The 7,513-nt window shown below is 42.6% G+C and overlaps 1 protein-coding gene across 1 annotated transcript in view; it reads left to right on the top strand.

The window, feature by feature from the left end:
• The first annotated feature begins 1,625 nt into the window (after positions 1-1,625).
• The window catches only part of LOC121574791 (leucine zipper putative tumor suppressor 2 homolog), a 109,879-nt gene continuing 103,991 nt past the window's right edge, over positions 1,626-7,513 (top strand). Inside the window, exon 1 of the mRNA XM_041887377.1 lies at positions 1,626-1,723. The gene's annotated coding sequence lies outside the window, so the exon portion shown is untranslated. The remainder of the gene's footprint in view (positions 1,724-7,513) is intronic.

Below are 7,513 nucleotides of genomic sequence, written 5' to 3'. Positions count from 1 at the left end.
CACCCTAGTCCCTATTTAGTGCACTACTTTTGACCAAAGCTCTATGGGCTCTGGTAAAAATGTGTGCGCTACATTGGGAATAAGGTGTCATAAGGCCTCACCTAATGTAGTAGAATGCACAGAGAGGCTTTTGGGAAGAATGCAGCGGCTGCACTCCATCTGCGCATCTAATTTTAGCTGTGAATTCTATTAGCACAGGAGCAGTACACTGGAGGAGGAGAGGAGAGAGGAGAGGTGGGGATAATAGCCTTGGGGAATGGGGAAAGAGAGGGAGGTGGTGGGTGAGGAAGGGGGAGTAGAGGGGTGAGGGTGATCAGAGAGGTTGGGGTAATGTTCTTGGCAGCAGTTCAGGATATAAATGCATACAGTTTAGAGTGAGAGAGCGAGAGAGAGAGAGTTCAACAGTGATAGGGGTCTCAGGTATCAGTTAGGTTATAGACTGGTACTGGACCTCAGATGTAGAGGTATGAACCGGACACTATCAATTGAGCAATGACTTAAGAATAATTACATTATTTTAAATGATGGATTGCATTTATCTAGCAATTTTCACTTAGTCTAAAAGTGTATGAAGGCATAGTCTGGCCTCTGCCTTGGGGTCTGAGCCTTTATGGCAGAGTAACAAGGTTACTGGTTCAAGCAATGTTCCAAATGTTCTCCATGAATTGATACAATAGACAACACTCACCATGAATCATCAAACAGTGGATCATGTCTCTCTGTGTAATGTTGACTGGCATTTGACAACCTTTTCCCACCTACCTCTGGGCTATAAGGCCCTAAGGGAAAGGAGCAGTACATACTGTACAGCCTCATCATCCCTGACACTGAACCCATTCAGACACAATGACGGCTCTGTTTCAAAGCTCAGTCAGTGAGGTAGTGTATTGCTAAGAGGAATGAGCTACCAACTGAGTTTCTATAGGCTAGTTGGTGATGGGACAGGAATCAGGATTTCCCCTGGAATAAGCTGTGACCCAAAGTTTTTCTACCCCAGTTAGGATATGTCCACCTGACTCACAGACAGTGAAAGACCATAGCCCAGTGGGACATTTTATACACCACGATTTGATCTACATTGTATGTTAACACATACGCTAGCTAATATACTATTTAAATGACAAAGGACACATGATCTTTGAAGCAAAGTGGTCCACAGTAAAATTATGTAAGGGATTGTTTCCATCAAGCAACGGGACACCGGCCGTCTGAATAGCCCCTATGATACCGTTTCCTATCCCCTTCCCTCCACCTCCCTCCTCTCCCCGGTCCTAAAACGTGTCACTCCAGATCAGCGGTTGAGCCACGACGTGAGCAGCAAGTTCGCCCGCGCTGCTCCATTCTGCTCCGTTCGTTTCCCTCTGTCTGCCCGTGGCGCTGAACTGCTGCAGTACGCAGCCCTGACGTTGGGGCTGGGATACGGTGCGCGTGAGAGAGAGAGAACAGAATGAGAGAAAAGGACGCGACGAGTCGAGTTTGTGGCAAATCTGTTTCTCATCCAAGCGGACGTGTTCTGGACAGAGAGAAGAGAGGACGAGAGTGAGAAAGATGAGGAAGGGAAGACTGAGTTTCAACTCGTGAAAGAAGGGGGGGGAAAACAGGGGGGAAACAGGGGGGGCGGGAATACCTGTTATATCAAGGAAATAACTTACTTTAATATTACACCCAAGCCACATCTGGAAATAGTCGTTCCTCGGACGTTCTCTGCAAGGAGCCGCTCGAGGTGAGAGTTTCTTGAATGTTAGACTACTAAACTATCAACAATGTATCCAAGTTGTGCATACGGAATTGATGCTGTTCTACATAAAATGTTGGTTATTCCTGAAGTAGCCTAGGCCTAGAGCACATCATGGTGAGGATTGTTTCGCTGTCATGTAGCAAACTTATTTTTAAAGCGTGAGGTGCTCGTAGTTGGGTTCTTTACAGTTTTCACCCTTTTAAAGCAGTAGCCTATATTTTAAGTTTGGATTGTTTGTGCGCCTGTTTCTTGTCATTCCAGTGACACGGTTGTGTTGTGTTGTGCTGTGTTGTGAACAGCAGTGTTTTATGTTATTGACATTACACACAGTGGAATGGACAGGCTCCAGCTACAGTCCCACATCAGGAGCTGAGCTCACATGATGCAGCCATATCTGAACAGCTGTTGTCGCCTAATCATCCATACTGAAAACATGCAGGACCCGAAGCTATTTTACCCTGTTTCAAATGTTATTGTCACTTAGACAATAATATTCATCACAAAGGCTGCGTTTACACAGGCAGCACAATTCAGATATTTTCCCACTAATAATTGGTCTTTTGACCAATCAAACCAGTTATTTCACCAATAACTGGGCAAAAGATCAGAACTGGGCTGTCTGTGTAAACATAGCCTACTCAGTTATGTCTGTCTGTAAGATGATTCAAGACTTGACTGATCTATTGATCTAGTCATTGATTGTTTGATTTGGCATTTCTGCTTCTTGAGATTTGATACAGTGTCTATTCAATGTCTTTATTAATTGACAAAAGTTATGGACAAGTCTCACATATTTCTCAGCATATTTCCAGGATTCTGATGCCATTTCATTTGTCTTCTCTTAGACTGCCGTGTGTCTCTGTGTGCAGGAATGTTGGGTAATAGTAGCGCTGTCCCTGACTAAACATTTTTTTGTCAACCAAAAGTAGTTTGTTCTTTTAACCAATCAATTGGTTGAAATGTTTTTTTTTTTATTTTTTTTAATTTATTTTTTATGTGTATTTTTCCATATCTAGACACCCTATGTGTTTAATAAAATCAACTATATGCTTGTCTGATGCTTTAAGCGAACTGTTTGATGAAATAAGACACAAATGACTCGAGGGAGCCAGAGATCAAGATAACTAGAGGGAAAAAAAAGTATTAACCTGACCCGACCATCCTCCTCCTGCTGGCTTTCTACTCTCCTGAAGTTGCCGGTAATAGGCTACATGAGGAGTCGGCAACCTTTCTCATGTGGAATGCCAATGTATCTTACAATTTCTACCGATCTGCGTGCCAGTTATGGTTTTCATATACACATCTTCATATCTCAAAATCAATGTCATGTGGTTAATCAAAATTCTATCCAAATCGAAATTAAAATATACAAACCTAACAAGTAACTTCTATTGCCATTGATAACTATGTAAAAATTGATTACATAAAGCCAACAAATCAAAACATTGCAGCCTGCAGGTAGAAAATATCCTGATAAAAATACATATCCTATAAATCACATTGGCTTCGCATGGCCTGTCTGCCACGAACTTGAAACATTGTATCAACTATCAACTTGGGTCCAGCCTGAAGCTTGCACTAGCAAACTTGCAACATTGTATAAAATATTCTGGGCCCTCAAGAGTTTCATAGGCCAGTGAGCTCGGGACAGACACAGCTGTAGGCTATTTGCGCAAGGGATAAGAGCTCATCAGGTAGGCCTATTTTATGACGTTTACACCAGATCAGAGCATTACATTTTTCCCTTCATGCTGAGTGGTTATCGAAAGGGAGAGAGCTGAAAAGATTTTTCAAATACATTGAGGAACTATTGTGATTCTTAATGTATGTAAAAACAGACTTTGTTTGCTTGCTGTTTGAGGTGAAGAAAACATTACTTTGAGAAGCTCCACAGCTCATTAGTGGTGCTGCGTTAAGCCAATCAGAAATACTATCAGATCCTACATTTGCGCGCAGGCCAGGTAGCCTATAGGCCTACTTCTATGCGTAATCAGGTGTGCGTCCTTACTCAACATTGACAGTAACGCTCCAAACAAAAGACAATGACTAAATTGACAAAACTCATAAATGGAATGAAATAAACCAAAACTTGTTTCTCACAAGTGTAGCATAGGTTGTGTGCTCTGTAAACAACGTGTCTACTCTAACAATGAGAATGGTAAAAGACCGGAATAATAATATTTAGAATGCATAAACAGAAATGACCATAACTAAACAAACATTGTAGTTGAGAAATTATAGGAATTAACGGTAAATGTACTACTGGTGATATACAGTTGAAGTCAGAAGTTTACATACACCTTGGCCAAATAAATTTAAACTCAGTTTTTCCCAATTCCTGTCATTTAATCCTAGTAAAAATTCGCTGTCTTAGGATCACCACTTTATTTTAAGAATGTGAAATGTCAGCATAATAGAGGAGAGAATGATTTATTTCAGCTTTTATTTCTTTCATCACATTCCCAGTGGGTTAGAAGTTTACATACACTCAATTAGTATTTGGTAGCATCGCCTTTAAATTGTTTAACTTGGGTCAAACGTTTCGGGTAGCCTTCCACAAGCTTCCCACAATAAGTTGGGTGAATTTTGGCCCATTCCTCCTGACAGAGCTGGTGTAACTGAGTCAGGTTTGTAGGCCTCCTTGCTCGCACACGCTTTTTCAGTTCTGCCCACACATTTTCCATAGGATTGAGGTCAGGGCTTTGTGATGGCCACTCCAATACCTTGACTTTGTTGTCCTTAAGCCATTTTGCCACAACTTTGGAAGTATGCTTGGGGTCATTGTCCATTTGGAAGACCCATTTGCGACCAAGCTTTCACTTCGTGACTGATCTCTTGAGATGTTGCTTCAATATATCCACATAATTTTCCTTCCTCATGATGCCATCTATTTTGTGAAGTGCACCAGTCCCTCCTGCAGCAAAGCACCCCCACAGCATGATGCTGCCACCCCCGTGATTCACGGTTGGGATGGTGTTCTTCGGCTTGCAAGCAACCCCCTTTTTCCTCCAAACATAACGATGGTCATTATGGCCAAACAGTTCTATTTTTGTTTCATCAGACCAGGGAACATTTCTCCAAAAAGTACGATCTTTGTCCTCGTGCGGTTGCAAACCGTAGTCTGGCTTTTTTATGGCGGTTTTGGAGCAGTGGCTACTTCCTTGCTGAGCGGCCTTTCAGGTTATGTCGATATAGGACTCGTTTTACTGTGGATGTAGATACTTTCGTACCTGTTTCCTCCAGCATCTTCACAAGGTCCTTTGCTGTTGTTCTGGGATTAATTTGCACTTTTCACTGGTCCCCTGGTGTTTATACCTGCGTACTATTGTTTGTACAGATGAACGTGGCACCTTCAGGTGTTTTGGAAATTGCTCCCAAGGATGAACCAGACTTGTGGAGGTCTAAAATACATTTTCAGAGGTCTTGGCTGATTTCTTCTGATTTTCTCATGATGTCAAGAAAAGAGGCACTGAGTTTGAAGGTAGGCCTTGAAATACATCCACAGGTACACCTCCAATTGACTCAAAATATGTCAATTAGCCTATCAGAAGCTTCTAAAGCCATGACATCATTTTCTGGAATTTCCCAAGTTGTTTAAAGGCCCAGTCAACTTAGTGTCTGTGAACTTCTGACCCACTGGAATTGTGATATAGTGAATTATAAGTGAAATCATCTGTCTGTAAACAATTGTTGGAAAGATTACTTGTGTCATGCACAAAGTAGATGTCCTAACCGACTTGCCAAAACTATAGTTTGTTAACAAGAAATTTGTGGAGTGGTTGAAAAACAAGTTTTAATGACTCCAACCTTAGTGTATGTAAACTTCCGACTTAAACTGTATGTAATGGGGAATGGATAGACACCAACAATCAAGGCAAACATTTCACACAATGAAGTTATGAAATAATGAATGTGCACAAATTGGCGGGAGAGAGCAAATTCTGGAGAGAGATGTGCATTGTGCATCTTGGCCACACTCCCCTTTTTCATGTGCCATCCACGCAGCCTCCGCAATGGATTAGTCTCAGCCTCCACAATGGATTAGTTCACTGAGATGGGTGCGAATCAGACAGTTGTCTCATGTCCCATCATATATTTGCTACTACTCTACTAAAAAAAAATCTTGGTCGACCAACAGCCTATTGACCAAACAATAGAACAGTCGACTAATTGGCGTCAGCCCTAGGTAATAGTGTGCGGAGCTGTGCTGTCTGCCTTTGACTCTACACAGCTGTTTCAGTGTGGGTTTTTTGTCTTCCCTACCCACCCCACTGTCTGTGAAAACACACACGAATGCACGCACACACAGGCACACACGCACACACACACTCGCAGAAATGCAGAAATGCTTGTGCGGGCGCACACACACACACTCATTCCCGCTAATACCCATATCGTCAGAGTCTTGGCAGGACATTCTCTGTCTGACTCTCATGCCATCCCCAGTTGTTTAAGGGTGTCTGACTGTCTTACACACAAAGAGGGCGGGAGAGAGAAAGGGAGAGTGCTGAGAAGGGAGAGGGGGCGGAGAGAAAGAAAGAGAGAGAAGGGGGCAGAGAGAAAGAGAGAGAGAATGGGGAAAAGAGAAGAGGAGGCATGGAAAGTGATAGAGGATATATCGATGAAAGCTGCTGGCAGAGAGAGCAAGTGAGAGAGAAGATGGAGAGTGAGAGAAAGAGAGAGAGAGAATAGGGGCGTGAGAGAGGGCAGAGATAGGGTTAAGTTGTGACACCGTAAAGAGACATCTTTGTTTTATGCTCTCTCTGTTTTAATACAGTGTAGGATCAGGATCAGCTGGGAGCAGAATTAGAAACGCTGCTGGTCTGATTGCACCATAAATAATAGGGATGTAACGATTCACCGATACGCATCGGTCCCCAATTAAAATGTTTAAGATACAAGTGCGTCGGTCGCGGATCCAGTACCGATCCAAATGTAGCATGCATCAGTCAGAAAATCGATCCAAACCTTACGAATTACTGGTTCACATTTTTTGTTGCTCATATTACATTATTTCTACCTTCCGAAAATACCTCTCATCTTTTGTGACAACTGATGCGTGATATCTAATTCAGTGTTGAACTGCATGTAACTGTGTTGACAGTCATTGATCTACAAGTCATTTTGCATGCCAAACAACCCCAGGGATCATCAGTAGCCTAGTCAAACTGCGCACTGTGCCCAGCTTCACGCGTTGACCAACGTGGACCAGCCTGTTCCTGATCTTGCACATCTGCACGGCACATTCAAATGCTAATGGTTTGTGTGATATTAGGCCTTATTAGTTGAGTGACAACATATGTAATTTTCTAGGTTATTGTTATTCATGTGCTGTTGAAAATGGTGTTTTACCGGAATAAAATTAAACTACCGGAGACATAACTCAACTCCACGATTTACGATGGAGTTGAGCAGCGACTAGTGTGGGCGGACTCGAGCTTGTCACATAAAATGAAGTTTTTATCAAAAACTACTGATTTCAGCAGCCAAAGAATAGCCAGCAATTACACAGAACAATGTCATGTGCAATTGCGGGCTATTCTTTGGGTGTTGAAATCTGTCGTTGTCATGCCCTGGCCTATATAACTCTAGCTAGTTTGGTCAGGGTGTGAATAATCTATGTTTGTATTTCTATGTTTGGCCGGGTGTGGTTCCCAATCAGAGGCAGCTGTCGCTCGTTGTCTCTGATTGGGGATCATACTTAGGCAGCCAGTTTTCCTGCCTGTGTTGTGGGTTTTTGTTTGTGTTCGGTTAGTGTGGCTTGTTAGTGTTAGC

This window comes from Coregonus clupeaformis, chromosome 1 (assembly GCF_020615455.1).
Source record: "Coregonus clupeaformis isolate EN_2021a chromosome 1, ASM2061545v1, whole genome shotgun sequence".
Lineage (NCBI taxonomy): Eukaryota > Metazoa > Chordata > Actinopteri > Salmoniformes > Salmonidae > Coregonus > Coregonus clupeaformis.
The sequence above is the reverse complement of the archived record's forward strand: the minus strand, read 5'-3'. Positions and strand labels throughout refer to the sequence as shown.